General features: G+C 29.7%; 1 protein-coding gene and 1 non-coding gene across 3 annotated transcripts in view; both read left to right on the top strand.

The window, feature by feature from the left end:
- LOC107450463 (tyrosine-protein kinase transmembrane receptor Ror) overlaps window positions 1-25898 on the top strand; it is a 259720-nt gene that overhangs the window by 27322 nt on the left and 206500 nt on the right. The window lies entirely within an intron of this gene.
- On the top strand, window positions 11104-11174 carry TRNAG-GCC (transfer RNA glycine (anticodon GCC)). Its single transcript has one exon. It is a non-coding gene; the product is annotated as a tRNA-Gly (tRNA).

The following is a 25898-nucleotide window of genomic DNA, read 5'->3' as shown; positions in this document are numbered from 1 at the left end:
ACTAATGTCACTATTATTAAAAACTATTAACAAATGTTTAGTTATTTTTACATATTCATAATTTTCGTAATTTATATGGTATGAAAGAAGTGTTTAAATAGTAAGACATCAATCACTATGATGCTGAAATGTGTTTGACTCATACTTATAGGGGGTTTATGTAATTTAATGGCTGCCGGGCAGATTTTAAATCATTACTAAAATTTAATACATAGAGAACTTAGACAATATCGCTTGAAAATAGTTGAAGTTGAAATCAAAGTACTTCCGCGCCGGCAACAGACAGAAATGATTTTTGTCAATCATAATGATTCATCACTTTATTAGTTTTTACAAATATTCTAGTTTTTGATCATAATGATTCGTCTTTTTATTAATTTTACAATATCGCTTGAAAATTGTTGAAATTTAAATCAAAGTACTTCGCGGGCAACAGACAGTAATGATTTTTGTCGATTATAATGATTCATTACTTTATTAGTTTTTAAAAATATCCTCGTTTTCGATCATAATGATTGATTATTTTAATAATTTTGCAATATCGCTTGTAAATAGTTGAAATTGAAATCAAAGTACTTCCGCGGGGGCAACATCTAGTAATGATTATTGTGGAGCATAATGATTCATCACTTAATATTAGTTTTTACAAATATCCTAGTTTTTGATCATATGCATTCGTTATTTTATTAATTTTACAACATAGCGTGAAAATAGCTGAAATTGAAATCAAAAGTACTTTCACGCGGGCAGCAAACAGTAATGATTTTTGTCGATCATAATGATTCATCACCTTATTAATTTTTACAAATATCCTAGTTTTCGATCATAATGATTAATTATTTTAAAAATTTTTACGATCAAAGAATGGTTGCTGCTATGGAAAGAAAAATTATTTTAAAAGCTATTGCAAAAGTTTGCGAAGCACTGCATTAAATGTTGGTTTGTTGAATTCCCTCTTTTTCTTAAAACTGCAGCAATGTTTTGTTCTTTACTGCTACCTAACATTAGGTTGATCTAGACAGGCCGCAAAGGTTAACTTTCTACGGATGCAGAGGTACAAAACCGGTAATAATTCTTTTTTCAATCGAATAACTGTCATTCTTTAGTTATAAATGATTCACTTAATCTTTCCTAAAAAAGCAAACCATAATTTATAACCTAACAAAGAGAAGCCTCAGCCAGAAGGGAAAAAAATAGAGACGATATTTCTATTGAAACAATGGTGCAAACATAAATTTATAATATAGTTAAATAATATCTTTGGCATGGAAACTGTAACATCATTATTTTTGTATCTTTTGATTCGTAAATGCTTTGTTGCTCTTTTGAGTTCACAAAATATTATACATTGTAATGTAAATAAATATAGAAAAGTCTGAGTTTATCTGTCTCAGAAAAATAGCTTTTGGCTTTTAACCATTTTATCACATCGCTATTTTGAACTATAATATTGAGCGATTTTGCTACAACCTTACAATACCTTAATAAGATGGTAAATTGAACCTTGTTTCTGTTTAAAGTGAACCATAATGTCACTATTTTAAACTATAACAGTCCATTAAACATAATATCGTGTAAATTTGAAACAATCGTAATAATTTGCTAGTTTTGAACTATAATATTCATATTTTGAAACATAATATCGGACAAATTTGCTATAATCTTAATGAGATAGTAAATTGAATCGTATTTCTGTTTAAAATGATCCATAATATTTACATTTTGAAGCATAATATCAACACCTTGAAACATAATATCATGCAAATTTGCTACAACTTTTATAGCATGGTAAATTGAACCGTTTTTCTGTTTAAAGTAAACCATAATAATTAGAAAATTTTTCTGTTTAATAAGACGTTAAATTGAACCAGTTTTTTGTTCGAATCGAACATCATAATATCAGTATTTTGATCCATAATTTAACATATTTTGATCCATAATTTAACATATTTCAAGGTGGTTAATTGAAGCATAATATCGATATTTTGAACAAAATGTTCATACTTAGAGTCGCATTATCGAGATTTTGAGTCACAATATCAATGCTTTAAACCAAAATATTTTATATTCGTCGTTGAACAGTCGACCCAATTTTGGGTTTACGACTACTAATATTCAACTCCGTAGTCTTGTAATTTTGAACCAATCTAGAAGACAAGGAAACTCCTTGATCCGTACTCCCAAAGGTATTGATTTGTTATGGGAACATGGAGGACCTTGTGACTCGACAGATTTAACGTGCACCAGTAACCATTTACTACACAGGGAGTCTTCGGCAGGACTGGGATCGAATCCACGAACTCTTGGACATGGGCCCAGTGCCCTACTAACCAGGCTATCCAGGTCCAAACGATAATATTGTAAAAATTTCCGTAAAAAGTGCCAAAATGAACAACCATATTCCCGTTTGAATTGAATCATAGTACAAGCTATCATGTTTACGGAGTACTATAATATGGTACAACTTATTACTAGATTAAGGTTCAAAAGACTCCAAAATTTCTTGCATTGCATTTTTTAGCTAATACATCTTACAATATATGGAAATTATTATTACGTATTTTGTAATGCTTTTAGGTTGTAATTAAATACTTCATATTTCGTGTCAGTTTGACTTGGCTGTATTTTAGAATCCAGAAAAAATAGCATTGCGCCACGGGCCCATATTTATTTATTTATTTATTAATATTTTTTAGCAACTGGCATTAAAATCATATACTATTGCAGAAACATGTGATACATTTTTTAAATCTTTCCTTTTTTTTACATATTTTTATATGACTATCAATTATTTAATTTGATAAGTATCAAAAATCTTAAATTCTAAGAATAATTAAATAAACCAAATTTTATCTATTTTTAAATAAATAAATTAGGATGAAGAATTATTAAGTTTTGAGCAAATCGTTAATTTGGAAAACGCAGCAACAAATTCTAATAACTACTCTGTTATTATTATTAATATTATTCGAAAATTTTATTTATTCATATCAAAATTGGAAATTATTCTACTACAAATCATAATTTAATTTACGTAACTTAAATATTTAAAATTTAGCTGAATATATTGGTTTATTGAAGTGCGAATAAACTTATTATCCAAGTAATTGCTTTTGTTAAAAAAAATTGCTCTCATAATGAAAGTTTAATTTAATCAAGTACCTTGAAACCTAGTTTTATTATATTTTCATAAGCATGGTACTTTTTTTTTCGTTTGAAGTATTGTTTCTAATTCTAGTCTTTCCTTTGAAGCTTAATTAAACATCAAAAGAATTTTCACTGATCTTTAGCGCAAAATGAAAATTCTAATGAAACGTTCGCCATATTTTTTTTTTATTTAATGTCATTAAGTACTGAAAACTTAATTATATTTCCTGTTAAGCAAAACACAGAGGCAACCGCTACGAAAACATATATAATTGCTATTCATACATAATAATTATGAAAAAGTCAGTTAAAATATGCATTGTTTTTTTTTTATAGTTTGAGAATATTGTAAATGCCTCTTACAGTAAAACAGTAAAAATAAAAAATAATAATAATTAAATAAAATGGTGGCAAAATCGAGTGGGCAATTTCTCGTTTTACCAACTCTTTTGTTGTAAAATGTTATCCTACATGAATTGGAAACGTGAATCGTAAATATTTGGTGGTAATTGAAAAATTGAGAAAATGCAGATACTCTTTGTAATTAAAATAGGCGTCCCAAGGTTATGGGATTTTTCCATTCTTCTCATTTCCACCTCCGTTACCATGGTTTCTTCAAATCTTCCTTTTCCTCACGCCAGTACACCCCCGCTTGTTTTTATTACTGTCGTTGATCAGCTGACTCAATTTTGAGTTTATGACTACCAAAGTCCAATTCCGTAGGCTTGAAATTTTAAACCCAATCTAGAAGACAAGGAGAAATTTGCCTTCGTGGAGGACTTTTTCATGGAAATAACGCTCATTTGCGTTACATGGAGAGGAAAACCACAAAATCCACCCACGATTAGCCTGACGGCAAGAGGACTCTAACCCTTGATCCGCCTACCAATGAAGATATTTTTCGTCAGCCGGGTGCGCTGGGATTAGAACCCGTGGCAACTCGAAGCAAGGGAAGCGAGCGTTCTATCCTTTGAGCCACCATGGCCTTTATCACCACTACTTACTGAAATTTGCAGCCAGTTAAAAAAAAAGAAAAAAGAAAAAAGAGAGAAACCATGGTAACGGAGAGTGGAGAAATCGCTTAACCTTGAGACGCTTATTCTATTTATTAACTCTTGCCAAAAAAAAAAAAAAGGGGTTTTTGAGGTNACTCTTGCCAACAAAAAAAAAAAAAAGGTGTTTTTGAGGTCGCTTAGAGGGGGAGAAATATAAAAAAAATTACACCTGAGGTAGAAAAAGAGGTTAAACTTTTTTTTTGTTAGTTTTTTTTTTCCCCTTAATTTTTTTAAATTTTTTATTTATTTATTTATTTATTTTTACCAAAAATAACCTTATCAGTAAACTTCAATTTCTACTTCATAAAATCAACCTCTCATACAGCTTAGCAAACTAGTGGACTGTTTTTTGCCAAAATTAATTCGAAATTTCCTTTACTCCGAAAACGTTCAAAAACTGATATTTTGAGTGTTTCGGGAAAAATCAGTACTCCGAAATGAAGTTACTAAGTAATTAAGTACAACAGTACAAAGTATTGTTTTTAAGTAAATGATTAGGTACAACAGTACAAAATACTTAGTTCCTTCATCCTCAGAGATTTGTGAGATAATTTTTTTTTAAATAGTTAAATAAGACCAGAATAAGATTCGGTTGATACTTTAAACTATGGCTTTATTATGAATTTTTACTTATCCAAGAAACTCATAAGAATTTTTTATTTTTTAAAGACCATAAAATATCAAAAAAGAGATATAGAGAAACTAAATTCCGTCTAAACCTAGCGTTCGTAAACATGCTTTGGAGGATAACTCAACAGATGAAATTTTCTTTTATTTACATCTTGAGAAGTTCCCTAGACTTGGTTAATTTCGTCAACCCTGTTTCAGAGGGACACACGAGACTGACTAATCTTCGAGGCGGAATTTCGAATTCCTGAGCACAGGGGGTAGTGGAATATGAAATGAGATTCTGCGCCTTTCTTGTAGGATGATGCTAATTGCCTCCTGAAAGGTCATTATTTCCACGCATCCTACCCCCTGCCCCCCTTACTGCACGAAGGTGGACTTTGGAAGCCCCTTATATAGAACATTGGGATAGAACCTGGGTGACAAAAGGAACCACCGCATGAATATTTCATGTGGATTAAAAGTTTGATTATCTTCCAATCTTTCATTTTGATTTTGATAGGAGCATTGAGATTTGTTGATTTAGCTTTAAGTTTTGGGGATTTAGAAGCAATGAAAAATAAGCTACAGTATTTCAATTTATTGCAATACTACGATATTGATATTTTAAAATATTGCAATTCGAAAATAAGCTATTTGATTTGGATTCAATGCCTGATTTCCAATCTAAAACGCTGTGCTTCATCTGTTAGAAATATTGAGATTTCTTGATTCAGTTTTACGTTTTGTGGATTTTACTTGATTTGGAAGCAATGAAAAATTAAAATTTTATAATATAAAATATTACAATTATTATAACATTATGTATTTTCTTTATATATATATTATCTATTTCAAATAATTGATTTGATACTTTAACGTTTAAAAATTTTTTACACATTGATTATTCTTTTAAAAATAAAACTTATTTGATATTTTATTTTAGAGTTGAAATCAATATTTATTTCTTTTCTTTTTTCTTTCAATGAAAAATCAACTGTTTGTCACATTAACCTCCAACAAACTATCACTCACTTTTCTTTAAGTGTTTTTAAATGGAAGAAGAAAAAAAATATTCTGCCAAGTAAAATATTTTTCTTATTTCAAATTCGAAATTTTAATCGAAAGTCTTATTGCAATTGCTCATTCGGGAAAATATTTTCTGGGTGCGGCAAAAAAAAAAAATCTGGAGAAACAACTTTTGATAACTTTATTATTACAAATAAATAAACAAATGATAATAAAAGTAGACAATTAGTAATAAATGAATTTAATTTGTTCCAAAGTTTTGCAGTGCTGCAGAGATGCAAACGCTAATTAGAAATTTCAAATTACCAATTGGCCGCAAGTCTTCTACCTTTAATCTATCTCATTACCACCAAAGAGATTGCTTTAGAAGAGAGAGTCACAAATTTTTGTGTGGTTTAGTGCGAACCCTAGATTCCAAAATGGATCACTCACAGTAATCCGTAGAATTGAGATCGGGCGAGTAGGGTAGCCATCCTTCAGATGATGTCATGGCCTGGAAAATGCACCTTTTTCCACTACTTTTATGTCTTTTTGGCCTTTTGAGCTGGTACGGTTCAATTGTTGTCTTGTTTAAGCACCAAATTTAAATTGTCGAAGTGTCTTTTGCCCACATACGTACAACAGCTTCAAGAATGCCTCGCTGGTTTATTTTAATGCCCTCATCCACAAGAACCATAGGTGTTTTTCCGCTTGCGCAAATTCCTCCTCGAACCATGATGAACTCAGATTTTGGCAATGTTTAGCGATTGCCGAAGTGCTTGGCGGCCAAATCATATCGTTTTGGGAGTCATAAGCTTGTTGGACAGTGAAGAGCCGGGCCTGAAAGCGAAACGCAAAAGTGAGTAGAACTATTTCAATAATAGATAATTTTTGGGAGGAGTAAATTCTTAACAATTAACAATTCACTGCTATTAAGCTTCCCTGAGGGATGAAACAATTTAATATATAAATTGTATCCGTTAAAAAAATTCGGTAGTTATGGATATTTTGTTCCCGAAAAAAAAAAGCTAAAAATGAAATTTATTCGTTATTTGTTTTTACTCTGTTCCGTCTTGATATATAAATGGACTTCAGATTCATATTAGTGAAAAGGAATCTCTCCCATCACTAACTTGCTGCGCATTGCTGAAAATTTCAACAAGATTGCGCCTCTGCATTGTTGCAGAAAGCTACCATGTTGAAACCAATTGAGTTTATTTATTGGAAAAAACGCATTTTTATTTGTGAATATATTATTTGTTTTAATAAGTTAATTTGATTTTTAATAAAGTTACATAAAAGTTTTCTTTGTCCGTTTTTTTTTGCCGCACTTTTTAATGAGTTTTTTNGGCACTGAATATAATACCTAGGCATTCTATAGAATGATAAATGCTATTTAGGCAAAATATGAAAAAAAGGTCCTGATAAGGCTATTTCAAAATTACGTGCATTCCTCAAAAATACGAATGTTCTAAAAAAAAATGAGAGTGCGATTTAATTTTCTTTTCAAAATACGTGAAGAAAAATGAAAGTTGCACAAGGCAAATTTTATGCCTTTCTTAATAATGAAAGCAAATTTTTCACATAAAAATGTTTCAGAAATAAAAATTAACCTCCTTGATACAACATGGTAGGTTAGAATGGCATTTTTAATGATAATTTCATTACATATTCGAAACGAATCGGATATGCATTTCATACTTTACCGGTTTCTCATTTGGCATTCTATAGAATGCTTAGGAAATGTGTGAAATATGAATCGTTTTATGCGTTGCCGGCTAGTTTTAGGCATCATATACAATGCCTAGGCATTAATCTTATAATAGAATGCCGTATTCCAAGCCTTTCCGGTAACATATACAATTAGAGAGCTTAATGTATATGGTAATGCAGGTGTAAAAATGTATTCGATAGAATATAAAATGAAGAGGAATTTTTAAAAAAATAAAGAAAAAAATGGCTCAGTAACTTCAACTTTCTCTTTTCGGCAAAAATATCCAAATAACTGATAAATAAATTTGGTAACTAATAAATTCAACGACTAAATACATTAAATTTACGCAATCGTTTGCAATACCATCTAACAAGGAAAAAATCGTTTGCTTTTAAATAAATAAACCTCACATTTTTACATCCAAAAAATAAGAATGAAATAGCCTGTCTGTTTTGTACCAAACACTTCTGGTTCTTTTCTGCGGATCTCTTTTATCTTATTAACGAGAGTTTATCTTGAATACGGCATGTAACGGAGTTGTGTCGTGTTAGCTGATGAATCTCAACGTCTATCGATTAGAAGAAGATACTTGGGCAAATGCTTGGTGCCTTCTCCTCCGCTTTTTGAAGTCGTTTTCTAAATAAGTCTATTGCCACAAAACAAGGACGAGCAGAACTTAAGTAAGTGCAATCGATTTAATACATATGGCCTCTTCGATTAACTGTAACTTTGTCTGTGTGGAGCGGGAAAAGAAAGATTTCGCGTCCTCCTGGAAATCTTCTTTGAAATCTCTTGGGAGAGCATCTGAAGAGTGGAGTTGTCTTGTTTTAGCGTAATTTCGATAGAGTCGTTTGTCGGAATAAGTTGTTCATGGAAGATATTATTTATTAGTCTGTAAATGTTGTTGTTTTTTTCTTCGTACCTGTAGACTTGTATGAAGAGTTTTATTTATTAATGTTTACTTTTTTTCGAAACATTTGGTAGTTCTGTAAGAAATTTGACTATTAGACAAATATATATTAATGATTGTTTTTTTTTTTTTTTTTTGGTTNTTTTTTTTTTTTTTTTTTTGGATTTTCAGTGAATATTATTTCTTTTACATTTTTACATAATTTATAGAATCGAATTTTAAATGATGAGAAAAGTACGATTTTGTGACCTCCTTGAATGTTATCTTGCTTGAAACCTTTTGGGAGAACATTTGAAGAGTGGAGTTGTTTCGTTTTAACGTTATGTCAATAGGATCGTTTGACGGAATAAGCTGTTCATATGTGATATTATTTATTAGTCTGTTTATTGTTTTTTTCGTACCTGCAGACCAGTATAATATTTATTTTTAGCTACAAAGCTTTTAATTATTTATTTGATTTTTAGCTACAAAGTCGATTCGACAAACATTTTCAAATATTTATTTTTTTTAGTTTGGTTATTATTCTATTTACGAATTTGCTAGTTTTTTTTACATAATTTTATTTAAAATTTGCAGATTTGGGTCTTTGCAAGCGACGTCACACGCGGGCATCGAATTTGATAGGTTGCTACACGTGTTGTCTCTTGCAGTTACCCAATTGAAATCTGATTTGAAAATTGACTCGGCGTGATAATAAACCTAATAGCTGTAACGTTGCCGTCTTGTTTATGGATAACCAGCTGGTTTCGGCGGTCTTCTTCTAGAATTGCAGTTTATCAACTGAATTTTGCGAGGTAGCGGTGATCTACAATTGGTGATCGAATACTAAAGACGATTTAATACATGTAGCCTCTTCGAATAACTGTTAATTCGACTTTGTAGAGCGGGAGGGGGGGGGNATTTCGTGTCCTCCTGAAATTTTTCTTAAAAATCTCTAGGGATAACATCTGAGAATTGCATTGTTTTGTCGAGCCATGTCGATAGAGTGGTTTGGTGGAATAAGTTGCTCATGGAAGATATTATTTATTAGCTTGTAAATATTTATATTTTGTTTTCTTTTACCAGCATACTAGTTGCAATTTTTTGTTTTTTTTAAATTTTTTATTTGACTTTTTTGTGAGAAAATGTTTATTGAATATTTATATTTTGGTGATAGTTATTCCGTTTACATTTTTATTTCATATTTTTGTTTAAAATTTATAGAATTGAATTTTAAGGGTGGTGATCGATAATTGATGACCGCTTACTGATGTCGATTAAATGCATGTGACCTCTTCGTTTAACTGTAACTTTGTCTTTGTGGAGCAGGAAAAGAACGATTTCGCATCCTCCTGAAAAATTTTCTTGAGTTCTCTTGGAAAGACATTTAAAGAGTTTTTATTTTATTTTATTTTATTTTATTTATTTTTTATTTTATTTATTTTTTACTGTAATGTAGATAGAGTTGTTTGAAAGAATAAATTGTTCATAGATATCATTTCTTATTTATTAGTTCGTAAATGTGTTTTTTTTTATGCCAGCTGACCAGTAAAGACTATTATTTTTCCTTGTGCGAGAATTTTATTGACAAACATTAATTTAACATTTATTTTTAATGATTGTTATTCACTTTAAATTTTTACTATATTTTTTGTAACTCAATTTAGAATTTATAGAACTTAATACTAATTGATATTTTGTTCTTAGAACTTAAGATTGGTTGGCAAATCTTGCGCGGTAGCATAAAACTTTTTAGACCGAATTTTCATAACTCTGGACAATATTAGGAACGTTTGATGGAAAAATGCTTTATAACTGGCACTTTATTAAGTATTTTAATGGTGATCTCTCTTTCCTGACGACTTGCCTAGATACAACAAATATGATTTTTTTTTTACTTTGATCATATTTCATTTGAGTTGAGCTGGAACACTTTTTCTCATACAATATATTTACTATATGCTATATTTGTCTCAAAGCGAAAGAATAACAACTAGAGTCGACTGTATGTTAATTATAATTTTGCGATATATCGGTATATCACGATCTATCACGATATTTTTCGATTATAATCCTAACAAAATCTTTCAACGCTCACGATAATACCTTATTCTATAATTTTCGTTGGGGATAATAGTCGCGATATTATCGCATTTTATATTCACCGTTGCAATAATGATCACGATATTATTGCATTCGATATTTTTTGTTGGTAATAATGGTCACGATAGTATCGTATTTATTTCGTTGTTGATAATACTCTATTTTGTACTGATAATACATCGTTGTCGATAATACTCTTTAAAATTGTCGTATTAAATATTTATCCTTGCCGATAATAACCGCGATATTGACGTCGTTAATAATTTTCGGCTATTCATTATTTTTCGTAAGAGATAGTCACGTCATATAATTATGAGAATGCTTTTTAAAATATTTTTTATCGTGATGTTTAAAAAAATATCGATATATCACGATTTATCAATCACTTAAGATGCTGACCAATTTGCTGGAACAACTGATTTATAAGTTGAGAAATAAAATAAAAATGAGACCATTTGCTAGTCGTGATAAGACGTTTCTCCCTACCGAGGAAAACAAATGTTGTGATTTACCAGCTCATGAAAGAGGTCATTGTGACGTTATCTTAGAAATTCTTATCAATATCTTCTGTAAACAGTGTAGCATCGGTGGTTCAGTGGTAGAATGCTCGCCTGCCACGCGGGCGGCCCGGGTTCGATTCCCGGCCGATGCAGTAGAAAATATTTTTTAGTACTCAATGCCTGAATTTATATAAATAAACTCTTTTTTGATATTTTTTTTTCAGTCGATCAACCATTGTAATGGAATTTGTTTTGTTTAATCCATATAAATACACTTTTTTTAAAATATTATTTTCTCGGTCGGTCAGCTGATGCGGTAGAAATTTTTTCCCCATCTTTTACTCTTAAAAGTGTATACATATACTTATGTGTATAATATTGTATGAATAAACTTAAATGTAAATAAATATGCTTTTTTGATTAAATTTTTTTTGGCCGATCAAACAATGCGGTGAATTTTTCATTCCATGTTGCATAGTTTTATGCATTATCTAATGCATAGCGATATGTTGCACAACAATTACTTAATACATTACAATATTATGCTTTTTGCCTTTTACTTGGTTCCGTATGCTGTTTAGCAAATAGCTTGAAAAACTAGGCATTACATAAAAAAGAAAAAAACTTAAAAAACTAAATAAATAAATTTAAAAAAAAACTTTGCAACTACATATAATGCATATTTTTTTGTTGTTTCAAACTTATTATGTTTTTTTAAATTTTCTTTTAATTTTTTTTTTTAATTAATATCTTCTGTGGAAGTGTTGGAAAACAATCATTTTCTAATTTTATTAGAAACTTTTTTTTTCATGCGTGTAAAATTTAATCAACATTTTGGCTAATTATTTATCGGTAAAAAATAAGGATAAACTATTATATTGTTGATAGTAAAGTTATTTGTCAAGCAGGTAAAATAAATAGCGTAATAATATAAATGCACTTGAAAATTATGCGCCAAGTCTACTACTTTCTTTTTATTGAAACATATTTTTTCCCGAATTTAATTAACTGAGTTACGTAACTCGTAATGCACTATTCAATGTTATATTTAGGAAGTTAAATAATTTATTTGAGTCTAGACTAGTCGACTTACGTAGTCGTTTTATTGAATTGTAAATATAATATAGTACTCTTTTAAAATTATTTATTCGGGTCTAGATTTGTAGACTTACGTAGTCTTTTTATTAAATTATAAATATAGCAAAATATAGAATACTTTTTAAATGATTCATTTGAGTGTTGATTTGTAGACTAACGTAGTCTTATTGTTAAATTATAAATACAGTATGATATAACAGACTTTTTAAATGATTTATTTGATTCTTGATTTGTAGACTTGCGTAGTCTTATTGTTAAAATATAAATATAGCATAATATAGAAGACTTTTTAAATGATTTATTTGAGTCGAGATTTGTAGACTTACGTAGTTTTTTTTATTAAATTATAAATATAGCATAATATCTGTCAGGATCCTGATTCCTCTCCCACGCATTTGATTGACCCCTTGACCTGAGGGTCAGAGGGTGAAGGACACTGCAGGTGTCGGCCCCTACATTGGGGGTGGAGCAAAGGACTGTTTGGGATGGGAAAGAGGATTTTGTAGAGAGCAGATCAGTTTTGAAGGCAGGAGAGATTAGCTTTGAACGCAGAAGAGTTGAGTTTTGAGTTGAACTATGCTAGAGAAAGTATGAGAGAGAAGGGAGCAGCAGCGCTCCGGAATATTATATTCTCCAATTCATGTATCATTTTGTAAATAATTCTATAATCAAGAATTTAGTAATAAATAAGCTAAAATTGAAATAATCCGTGGTCATCCTTAGTGAGTAGTCTTTAAAAACGAACCAAGAGACAAAAGGTCTCACAATATCGAAGACTTTTTAAATGATTTATTTGAGTCTTGATTTGTAGACTTTTTATTAAATTATAAATATAGTATAATATAGTAGACTTTTTAAATTATTTATTTGAGTCTAGATTTGTAGACTTAAGTAGTTTTTTTTACTAAATTATGAATATAATATCATATAGTAGACTTTTTAAAGTTATTTATTTGAGTCTAGATTTGTAGACTTACGTAGTCTTATTATTAAATTATAAATACAGTTTAATATATCAGACTTTTTAAATTATTTATTTGAGTCTAGATTTGTAGACTTTTTATTAAATTATAAATATAGTATAATATAGTAGACTTTTTAAATTATTTATTTGAGTCTTGATTTGGTGACTTTTTATTAAATTATAAATATAGTATAATATAGTAGACTTTTTAAATTATTTATTTGAGTCTAGATTTGTAGACTTAAGTAGTTTTTTTTACTAAATTATGAATATAATATCATATAATAGACTTTTTAAAGTTATTTATTTGAGTCTAGATTTGTAGACTTACGTAGTCTTATTATTAAATTATAAATACAGTTTAATATAGCAGACTTTTTAAATTATTTATTTGAGTCTAGATTTGTAGACTTAAGTAGTTTTTTTTACTAAATTATGAATATAATATCATATAATAGACTTTTTAAAGTTATTTATTTGAGTCTAGATTTGTAGACTTACGTAGTCTTATTATTAAATTATAAATACAGTTTAATATAGCAGACTTTTTAAATTATTTATTTGAGTCTAGATTTGTAGACTTACGTAGTCTTTTTATTAAATTATAAATATAGTATCATATAGTAGATTTTTTTAATTATTTATTTGAGCCTAGATTTGTAGACTTACGTTACCTTTTTGTTAAATTATAAATATAGTATAACATAGCAGATTTTTAAATTATTTATTTGAGTCTCGATTTATAAATAATTTAAGAAGTCTGTTATGTCTTTTACATATATTTTTAGAATGCTCTAAAATGCATGCTAATTTAGGGTCGCAAATTATTATTTTAACTAGGAAAATATGCTATCGAAATTTGTTGAATCACTAGTGAGGAAGGGGAGATGAAAAACATTAAAACACTTTTAATTTCCTAATTATGCTTGAATGGGTTTCCAATAATCGTACAATATCTGTTTCCTCTGGCAATCAAACGGGTTAGATTTCTTTTTTCAGTTTTGCTTTCCACAGTAATAATTCGTTAGATTAAGATATCGTTTTTGTCTTTTGCTAGCTTAAATCTTAATTTGCGATCTCTTATATGAGTATTTTCTAATTTCCTATGTCGTTTGTCATGGTTTTACACATATTGTAATGTAAAATGTACTCAATGAAGAATTAAATATTGAATAATAAATTTCGCTATCATCGAAAAAAAAAATCTTCCACTAAAAGCATTAAAATTAGAAAATTGGGCTATGGACATTAAAAAATTAAAACATTGTATATTTTTTCGAAATATATTAATTGCATAAATTTGATCGTAATCGTAATAATTTTTCTATTAAAAGATTGGAATTTATAACTGATTAAAAATGCCTATTTATGTTAGATCTGTTATTACGATGTCACCTGTTACAATACAAACTGAATCATGACGCGAAGAAGATACATTGTATTTCCAAATTATTTCGGTGCAGATTTTGTTTGCTTTCAGCTCATTTGTGCAGTGAATCATAATTGAAGATTATATCTACATCGCTGTAATTATTGACTCAAATGCTCCGTTGTAGTACATGACATGTGTATTTTTCTTTCTTTCTTACTTTTATGCGTATTTAACTGTTAAGATTATATTTGGATTAGACTATTCGTGTTCGATAAATTCCTATTTATGAAACGTAGGCATTTTTGGAACAATTCCATCAATCAAACACGGGGATCCAAAAAAAAAAATTTTTTTTTCCCCCTCCGAATTTTTATAAGCACTTACAACAGAAAAAAACAATTTAAGAAGTTTATTTTAATAATTAAGCGTATTAATGTTGTTATACAATGTCATTTTCGTGTTGTGATTTTTTTATCACATGTTTTGTAAATCTAAATTGAGAGATTTTATTTACATTAAAAATAGGCGAGAGTTCTTTTTTAAAGAAATTGTTTTGACTCAAATGTATGTATATATGACTCTTAGTTTTGCAATGTAAAGATTAACAAATTACTATCGTTATATGCTCCTCTAAGGCTAAGGTATACCGGGTTCGAATCCCAGCGATGGCTGGTCGATACGAATTCCGCATCCGTCCACAGTGCTGACGCAAAATATCCTCAGCGGTAGACGGATCATGGTTAGAGTCCACTTGCCGTCTGGCTAACCGTGGGAGGTTTTCGTGGTTTTTCTCTCCATGTAACGCAAATTCAGTTTAGTTCCATCAAAAAGTCCTCCACGAAGGCAAATTTCTCCTAATACTTCATCCAGGAGTTCCCTTGTCTTCTGGATTGGGTTCAAAATTATAAGGTAACAAAAATCAACATTAATAGTCGTAAACTCCAAAATTGGGTAGGCTGTTAAGCGACAGTTATAAAATAAAATATTATTATAAGCTAAACGCGTTGACTTAGATGATGGAGCATTCGCCTTTTAATGTAATGAATCGGGTTCGAATCCCAGCTATGGCAGGTAGATTCGAATTCTGAATCTGGCTCGCACCGATCACAGTGCTGACGTGAAATATCCTTAATGGTAAACGGATCACGGGTTGGAGTCCCCTTGCTTCAGGCTAACAGTTAGAGGTTTTCGTGGTTTTATTCTCCATGTTACGCAAATAGGAGTTAGATACCAAAAAGCCCTCCGCGAAGTCAAATTTCTCCAAATGCTTGATCCAGGAGTTCGCTTGTGTTCTGCAGTGGGTTAAAAATTACAAAGCTAAGAGTTGAATAAACCCAAAATTGGGTTGTCTATTCAACGACGGTTATAAAAAAATAAATTATAATATACTCTTCTCCATTTTAAAATCTTTAAAGATAGCAGTCATCTTTATTAATCGTGCTATCAAATATGTTATTCATTTTGTTTTCTCATCGCATATAATTTAAAAATAACACTTTAAAATAAACATTTAATTTTACATTATAAATTGAACTTAAATAAAAAAAAACACATTATAACAAAACTCTTTTTATAAACGTTTCTTCATTTCATAAAATCTTTTAACTTCTGAAAAAAAAAACTTTATTAAATTTACTTTTTGGATATTAAGTTATTTTAATATAAGAAATAAGAATCTTCATCATTTTATATAATAAAAAATTGAGGCAAGCTGTTATGAAAGATAATATTAGGTTTTATTTAAATTTATACTATAAAAGCAACTTTGTTTTTTCAAGAAAAAATCCAGTTTTTCTTAAAATGAATTTCCCTTTTTTTTTTCTTTAAAAAAATGTTCTTTAAAAAAAAACGTAATTCAACGAATAAATGTTTTAATCTCAAAATCCGAGTTTAATTAAAGAAACTCTTTTAAATTCGAAATTGATATTCAAAATCGGCATTAAGTGCTATTCTTTCGCCTTTTTTCACCCCTCAACTGACTTTAATTTCATAATTAAATGACGTCACATTATAGAAAATAAAAGTAAAAACGATAAAAAAGGATGAAAGAAAATTTTTCTTCTTCTCAAGTATTCAATGAAAGATGAAAAAGATTTTTTCTAATAAAAAGCAGACGACAATAAATTGAATTCCTAGCTATGATTACAACGCCACCTAACACATAAAAACGTAGTTATTTAAGGGAATTCAGTGAATAATTAAAGTATGATTAATTTCTCTCCGAAGCAATAAAATGAGCGTTAGCTTTTTGCTCTAAAAATAAATATAGTTACGGGTAGAAGTGGTCACGTTATTTTCCCATAAATTCCAGGCGCTGTTCCTCATAAATCCTGGAGTTATTTTAGGGCTTTGGTTGGAGGTAGAAGAAAAAAAACTAATATTGTATAGGTTACTGTACTGATTTATTTTCTAACACTCAGTATTTTGAAACTAAAAACAGAAATAAATCATATTTTCCAATTTGGGATAACTGTTGATCACTACAATGAAAAATTTAAACTTCATAAAGAATTTATTGCCGGGCAAAATATAGCGTTTAAATTCGAATCACTTAACTTAGTCACTAGTATTTAATTTAAAACACTTTTATGAGTAATTTTAGTCTAGCTTTCATTTTATCAAAAACAAGCATTTCAAACAAACCTCTTCTTATCTTTTAAAGCTAACTAATTTTTATGATATAAAATTAGATGCAAACTTAAACAAAAAGCATAATTGTTTATTTATTTAAAATAGGTTTATCATTCACAATTGACAAATTTGTTTTTACGCTTAATTATATCAGTTGAGATTATTTTTATAGACTAAATTTTATTCATAGATCTGTCTTTTCGTGACGCCAAGAAAACGAGATTAACTAAAATTAAAATCGTTTGCAAAAAAATCATGTGCCTTCAATAACAATTTTGAGATGGCAATGGTGGTAACCTCTAAGAACAACCAACATCCATCAACGGCCATTTTACTGTGGAACAGAGAGTGGTCTCTCCCAAGAGTTCTCACTGTACCAAATTTTACTCTACCAAAATGCACGTTTTTTCTTTAGTCTCAAGCGATCACTTATGAAATCGAACCTAACTTAGAACACTTTTCTGTACCAAATCGATCAAAACGAAAACTGGTAAATTTGAGATAGTAAACACATCGAACATCAACAACAGTACCAGATAGATTTTCCATCAAATACTTAAAGAGAAATTTAATAGCAATTTCGATTCATACGAGTTTTATCTCTTACAAAAAAAAAAGGGAATGTATAGAATTCTCGAATCTTTTATATAAAAGTCTGGCACATTGAAAAGAGGGTCCGATCACAGTTACAGTTTCTAGAAATCAAATAACTTCCGAAAAAAAAATGTAATATATCTTTTTCATGCCACTGACATTGAAAAATAATTGCCAAAAATGTTTTTCATCCTAAATTGTTGTGCACTGTGGAAAGAAGGGCAGAAAATTCTGGAAAAAAAAAATTCGAAAAAAAAAAGATTGCTTTATATTTTCGAAATATTTTCATCTTGTAGTAAGTGATTAACGATCAGGCGAAACCTTCCCTATAACTTCGATAAGTATGTTCTAGAATCCACGGAGCGGTGTTCTGCTTCCAGCTTTCTAAGAAGAAGGTGCTTTGAAGAGAGTGTCCGAATTTTGGGTTCCTCCCACGCAACATCTTTTTGAATTTCTCCCCCCCTCCTTATATTTTTTTCTTTCATTTTTGTCATTATTATTTTCAGGAGGGCCGTTTGAAACCGTTCGTTCAGAATCTTCACGATTCGGCGCCTTCGAAAGGGATCTATCTATGCCCAGGTCTTCCATTAAGGCGTGTTGCGTTACGGTTACAGCGACGATTTGTCACACGGAGAGAAATAAATGGCTCGAACGGAAATTGGTCCAAGACTAGGAGACACCCGAGATAAATCGTCCAAGTTTGTGGCTGGCAATTGGAGAAAGTTGTTTTTAAAAATGCCTCGCTGTGTAGTTTCGGGATTGTAAAAGCAGGAAATTGTATCAGTACACAGATTGTAATTATTAAAACCAAAACGTCTGAAATAAATTATCTATTTGGAGACATTAAGTTTGTAAAAAAAAATATCTAAAGCTATAAGTACACAGATTGTAATTATTGAAACGAAATTGTCTTTAAGAATCCGCTAAATTTATAGCTGGCAATTTATATTTTTCGTTGTAAAGTTTGGATGTTATCAGCAAACAGATTTTAATTATTAAAACCAAAACGTCTTAAATAAATTATCTATTTGGAGACATTAAGTTTGTAAAAATAAGTACACAGATTGTAATTATTGAAACGAAATTGTCTTTAAGAATCCGTTAAATTTGTGGCTGGCAATTAGCCTGAGTTGTTATATTTTTCATTCTGTAGTTTGGATGNATGAATGAAATCAATGATATCAGTAAGCAGATTGTAACTATTAAAACCAAAACATCTTAAATAAATTATCTATTTGGAGACATTAAGTTTGTAGAAATATAAAGGTATAAGTGCACAGATTGTAATTATTGAAACGAAATTGTCTTTAAGAATCCGCTAAATTTGCGGCTGGTAATTAGTTAGAGTTGTTATATTTTTCGTTCTAAAGTTTGGATGTTATCAGTAAACAGATTGTAATTATTAAAACCAAAACGTCTTAAATAAATTATCTATTTGGAGACATTAAGTTTGTAAAAATAAGTACACGGAACGCAATTATTGAAACGAAATTATCTTTAAGAATCAGCTAAATTTGTGACTGGCAATTAGTCTGAGTTGTTATATTTTTCGTTCTAAGGTTTGGATGGCATCAGTAAGCAGATTGTAACAATTAAAACCAAAACGTCTTAAATAAATTATCTATTTGGAGGCATTAAGTTTGCAAAAATAAGTACACGGATCGTAATTGGGTATAATATAGCCTACGTCACAGGTTGTGTTGTTCCTACTAAATTTAACCCATGAACGGCATTTTCTGCGAGCCTAACTTCAAGCCGCAAATAAACAAACGAAGTGTTCGATCGTTTAAATAGCTGCTCGCCAGATTTTATTGCATTATAAAGAAAAGTTATTGAAACTAAATACAACTAAATAAACAACAACAACTAAAACAAATAACAACAACTACTAATAACAACAACTACTAATAACAACAACTAAATAAACAACAACTAAATAAACAACAACTAAATTCCATTCGTTTAGCATTGCGTCATATGTTATTCCTACTAAATCGAAGTAGTTGTGTTTTTTTTATATTATACCCAATTATTGAAACGAAATTGTCTTTAAGAATCCGCTAAATTTGTGGCTGGCAAATAGACTAAGTTGTTATATTTTTCGTTCTGCTGTTTGAATGGTATTAGGATTTAAAAACGTATAATTATGTAAGTACACAGATTGCAATTATTAAAAAGAAATTGTTCAAAAAATAAATTATTCAGTTTTGTAGCTGATAATAACAGTAAATGTTTTATTTTCCACTACGTAGTTTTTAGGATTTATAAAAATAAGAAGCAAATCGTAAGAAGTACATGTATTGCAATTCTGGCAGACTTAGAGAAAAGGTTACTTTTATAAATGTTTTATTTGCTGCTAAGTAGTTTTAGTACTTTGAAAATTATAAAAATAGAAAGTTATATATGATTTCATCTGTAGCTGTGCCACGCAAGTGGAGAGAACTGTGTTTAAAACCTATTGCCTTTATTACTATAATATAGTTTTGGTGGCTTAAGGTGAAAAATTGTTTAAAAAAAATATGGGTTTTCAGATTTTTTTTAGAATTATAATAAAAGAATATTAATATTATTTTTAGAAAAACATGGTGTTTTTTTTCTATAATTATAGGATATTGCCTAGATTTATTCCATGTGCTCTGTAAATTTTAATATTAGCGCTATAATTAATCAATTATATTTATTTAGTCTTTAAATAAAGAACTCAAATTTTCAACCAATTTGTCTTTAATTGTCTAATAATTGCTAGTCTAATAATTGCTCTGTTTCTAAATATTGCTAATAATTGCTAAGTCTAAATAATTGCTTTGAAGTCTAATAATTGCTTTGTTTTCTTCAACAGAGTTTAAATGTTTTACTTTCGTTTAATTCTAAATGTTACATTTAGATTGCCGAAGATCATTTTGAATAATTCTTCCTTTCAGAATTCTTTTTGATAATTCCTTCTTTCAAAAGCTGCAACGACAATATAATTTTATTTAAAGATATATAAATTATACATTAAAAACAATTATCTTTTATCTCGATTATGTAATTAAATTAAAACTCTGAAAAATCTCATTACATTACTTTTAAAGTGAAATCAATGAAGCACATCAAAGACACAATTTTAAAAATAATTGCGACGTTGCTTTGCGAATTATAATTCACATTCAATTCACTTTATTTCACTTTCAATTTCTAAGCATATTCATATTCAATAAACAAATTATTTAATTACAACTTTTTCAGCTTAATGAACTGTTTGTCCGAATAAAGTGCGATGAAAAATTTAATTAGCGATTAATGATTTCAATTTCTATCGAAACAAACGCTTTACGTAATTTTTCATACGCAAAATGATTTTTTTTAATAATATTTTTGTCTGTCTATGCCTTGTTTTATTTTCTAGCATAATATAATTACGAATAATGTTCCGTTTGATTGTGGAGGTAAAATTGATTGTGGCATCTTTATTTAGTGAATCTTCAGACTCAGACGAGGAAAAAAATGTTAGTAATTGAATAAAATGTTTATATTGTTTATTCAGTTATAAGAAACTTTTAGAATAATTTGAAATTAAAGTAATTAGTAAAATTGGTATAGTTTTAAATAAATTGAAACTATTTAAATGTTTTATATGAATTAATTAAATTCGAAATATTTCCATTTGATTCTTTGTATTATGGCGATTGGTGATTGATTCTATCTACTAATAAGTTGATTTTTTATGGTATTAACTTGATTTTTTGGAAAGCGAAAACGAAATAACATTATGTTGTTGTTGTTGGCCATTAAGGCAAAGGGGTGCAATTGTTCTTCTTTTCCAGTGGCGCCATCTATGGCCAAGAATTTCACTTCTGCCACACTAACCGTCATACCCGTTTATGGGGCGGACCCATTCATACATCCACAGATGGTAATTTTGACCTGAACCAGAGAACGATCAATCTCCAATTCAGTACTCTCTGAGATATTGATATGTTATGGGAACATGGAGGACTTCGTGACCCGACATATTTAACGTGCACCAGTCAGCATTTACTACACGGGGAGTCTTCGGCCGGCTGGTTTCGCACAAACGTGAGTCCAGCGCCCTGCCAGTCAGACTATCCCCAATAACATTTTGTTAATTTAAATGTATAGAAAGCTGCAACTGATTTCTGAACTTTAGCAGTAACAGACGTATATTCTCCTTTCCTTGTTTCCATGCTGTTACTTAATCACTTACCTAATTTACAAACACTGTTAAGAAAAAATATATTTATCTCTCATTCACTCTTTGTGAAATTTAAATAAAGCCTGAAGTTTTTTTGTACCAGTAATTTTCACCATAACTTTGTAAGAAAAATAGCCAATGGAACTTTTATTCTCTTGAAGTTATCTAAAAGAAACATAATGGCTGTCATAGAACAAAATAATTAGAGACTTTAGGACTAACTTTTCTTTTGACATTATAACACACAAAATGTTCTTTCTGCCTACTATAACTTCACAAAAAAAAGCTTAACTGGCTAGGTTTAAAAGCTTCTGGCTTATTATTATTAATGGTTAAGTGTTCAAAAACAATAAAACAGGTAGGATATCACTGCCTTAAACATTAGTTAACGTCAAACAATCTCAACTTCTGGCAGCGTAAAGAATAAATCTTCTGCCAGCTGCAATGTACGAAAGAGTACTGTAGTCGACCAGCAGAGGGCAGAAAGGATTGTTGAAGGAAAATGGCGAGATATAAATCCCGCGAAATTGCCTTCTTTTTTGGCGGGAAAAAGTGCGACTGGGCGATTTGTCTTTTTATTCGCTTTGGAGAACGAGGAATACACTTTTTGGAGCTGAAAATATTTCTACGTGACCGATTTTCTTGCAGATACCGAGTCGGCAGTTTTACTAAGCCTCCAAGCGATTTTCTTTTTTCTTATTTTTATTTTTTTCACGATCGTTTTCCATATTTTGTTTATTTTATCGATTGCTTTTTTTCCCTTTCATTTATAAATTTTTTTTTTTGTCACGGCTATCCTGCTTTCAGGAGATTTATTCTAATGGTTTTCCAAAACTCTTTGACGAAAGCTCTGATCGCTTTTAGGGCTTTTCGAAAATGTTAGTTCTCGAGGTTGGGTTGCAATGTTATGACGTTTATTTATTTATTTATTTTTATTACTTTGTTTTATATGTATCATCATAAATCGGTGATGGCACATATTTATTTTGGATCATTTTCAGAAGTTGATGCTATAAAATTAAACTGCGAAATTGTTTTTCTTAACATTATTCTGTGCAACTCAATGTAATGCACGCCTTCCCCCCTCCCCTCCTTTTTGAAAAAGTTATTTAGCTTTCGCTGCCCTACTTCAAAGGCATTGCTTTTTCTTCATATTTATTGTTAATCCTTTTAAAGTGCTAATGCAATTAATGCAGTGGTTTTAGAATGCATTTTCCTTAATGTGTAATTTAACAATACAGGTAAGTTGGCCCACTAAGAAAAAAATTTGATAAAAACTTTCAGAATACAGTAAAATTTACCATGTTTCTAATTCTATGGGAATACCATAAACACGGTAATTTTTACCGACTCGCTTTGGTAATGGCTTTAATAAAACTAACAATAAAATATGGTTTTATTACCATGCTGTTTGATAGTAAATGCGGTAAAATATCTGGTAGTTTTATCATGATACTTTAGAACAGTGATTCTCAACCTTTTTTTGGTGGCGGCACATTTTTAACGATTTCGAAATTTGACGGCACACAATGAAAAAAATTAGTTTAAGAGTTCTTTACTAACCTATAATACACTGTGTTAAATAGTTTGTGATAATAACTTTGAATGTGAAATAAAATAATATGTAGTACAAAAGCACATTTATTAAGAGATTAATTATTTCTTTCGACTAATTTTTTATTAGTTAGTAACAGTTATTTATTTTTTTTGCTAGTCATTAATTGTTAACTTGTTTTCTATAGTTATTAACTGTTATTTTTTGCGATTTCCTGTTAACTAGTTTTTTTTGCTAATTATCAAATTGTTAGCTTAATTTTTTGTTAGTTATCCTTTGTTAATTTGCTTTTATAACTATTAATTGCATAGTTTACTTTAATGATTAGCTTTTATTTCGTTATGAAAGTTAATATTTAGCTTTCTTTCTTTTGTTAATTAATAATTTTAATAGTCATTAAACTTTCTACTGATTTCATTATTTTTTTTAATTGCCAAAGACAGTTTAAACGTTTCCTTCTTATTTTCACTTATTTTAAGATTGTCAGAGACAAGACAATCGCCGACAAAATGTTCANATTATAATTTTTTTTGTATCATTTCTAATATTAGGCGGCACATTTTAAGAATTTGGCGGCACACAAAAGTGCCGCGGCACAGTGGTTGAGAATCACTGCTTTAGAACATGTAATAAAAACCATTTATTAGATCGAATTTACTTTTCCGTTCTGTACTTTTGCTAAATATATGGTACTAACTATAATTCTAAAAAGAAAGAATTTCCGATAAACCGTTACCATACAGAAGGAAAACTTGTGAATGAATGGTTTAAACACCATGCATTTTAGTTTTGTTATCTTTTTTTCTTGTGTTTTTTTCTTAGGTTTCTTTTTATGTTTTCTTTTTCTTTATTTTTTTTACCAGAAGCATTATTACCATGCAAGTTCGGTGATTTTACCTGGATTTTTCCTCTGTGTGGAAAAGGGGTAAGAATTAAAAAAAAATTCAGTCACTGGTCCAAATAACAGTAACTATAGGTCCATACTAAATATTACCGTACACATTTTCATTGATCTATTTACATGTCTCTTTTAGGCTTTAAAAAAAAACAAATAAAGTGAATTTAAGCAAACAAAAAAAAATACAAAACGGATAATTATGCCACAATTATGACGAAACATGTTATTTTGTGATAAAAACATAGATCAAAGCATGAAACCAAGAAGAGTGGAAAAAGTGCTTACCATCCTCTTATATTGATTGCTAGTCCAGAGGACCACTGATAATTATTTTATGTTGATCCGAGTTAAATTATAATGGTCTCGAGCCAACGGACCACCGATTATTTTGAATCCTGGTAAGCATAATGTTCTGTCAATCAATCTTATTTAATTTTTATTAATTATCAATTGTTTGCTTTTGGTTCTACTCGGTTGGAATTTGGAATTTATGAGCTTCTGTATAAAAATATTTTTATATAATATTTATTGCGTAAATATATCTTTATTGTGATTATAAAATAATGATATTATTTTATATTATTAAACACTAGATCATCCTACAATCACGATTCAAATTTGGCACATTTGGCCTCCTTAGATTAATTTTTTTTCTTCATAAAAATATAGAATATATATCATTTTCTGAATAATATTTTAATGGAATCATCTGCTAATTATCATCATATTTTCAAGAATGGAATTATTTTTAGAAACTCTCATGGCAAAAATATCTTGGCATTCACTCAAAATTATCATGGTGTGGAGTGTTTTTCATAACTTCCCTGGGTCCTGCTGTAGAAAATATGATCTCTGAGTTGTATGAGGAGATTTTGAACTACGCTGCTCTCTCAACTCCATGGCAATATTTCAGGGAAGGCTCATTTCTCTTATATTAAAATATAAATCCCATATAAATCCCTCCTCAAAGATTGTTTAGTTGAGTTCGATGAGAAAACGCACGAAAATTTGCATCAAACAACAAGGGACTGTCAGTGAAAATAAAATGCTCCCAAGCTTTACGCTTTTGAAAATAAAATAAAATAATAATAATAATAAACGGCGAAAACTTGGTTGCTAACCCAGTAAATCGTTCTGGAGTAAATCTTACAGCGTCTGTATGGATTATGAAAATTTTTAAATCGCATCATATTTTCTAATCCTTCCATCGGTCGAAGCAAAAAGAGAACCAGAAACCAAATATTTGAAAATTGGAACTTTTTCCTATACCTCACGTCCTTCACAAGCCATCCGAAAAGTTCGAAAAAAGAACTTGTAGAGGTGGTGAAGACCTTTCCAAACTGTGGTACGTGGCATTCGGAAGAGGAAAGAGATAATCCACTGCCTCGAAAGATCGTTTGTCACGATTCTGGTGTTAATGTTCGTTTTTGGAAACTGTTCTGACCCTTCGCTACAACAGCTTGATCGATGTTGTCTTTTTCTTTCTTGTCTGTATTGCCGTTGTTGATTTGATTTTAGCTACTGGTTTCTCTTTGACAGTGGATGTATTTCATGATGTATTGCTGTATC

This window comes from Parasteatoda tepidariorum, chromosome 9 (genome assembly GCF_043381705.1).
Source record: "Parasteatoda tepidariorum isolate YZ-2023 chromosome 9, CAS_Ptep_4.0, whole genome shotgun sequence".
Classification (NCBI taxonomy): domain Eukaryota; kingdom Metazoa; phylum Arthropoda; class Arachnida; order Araneae; family Theridiidae; genus Parasteatoda; species Parasteatoda tepidariorum.
The sequence above is the reverse complement of the archived record's forward strand: the minus strand, read 5'-3'. Positions and strand labels throughout refer to the sequence as shown.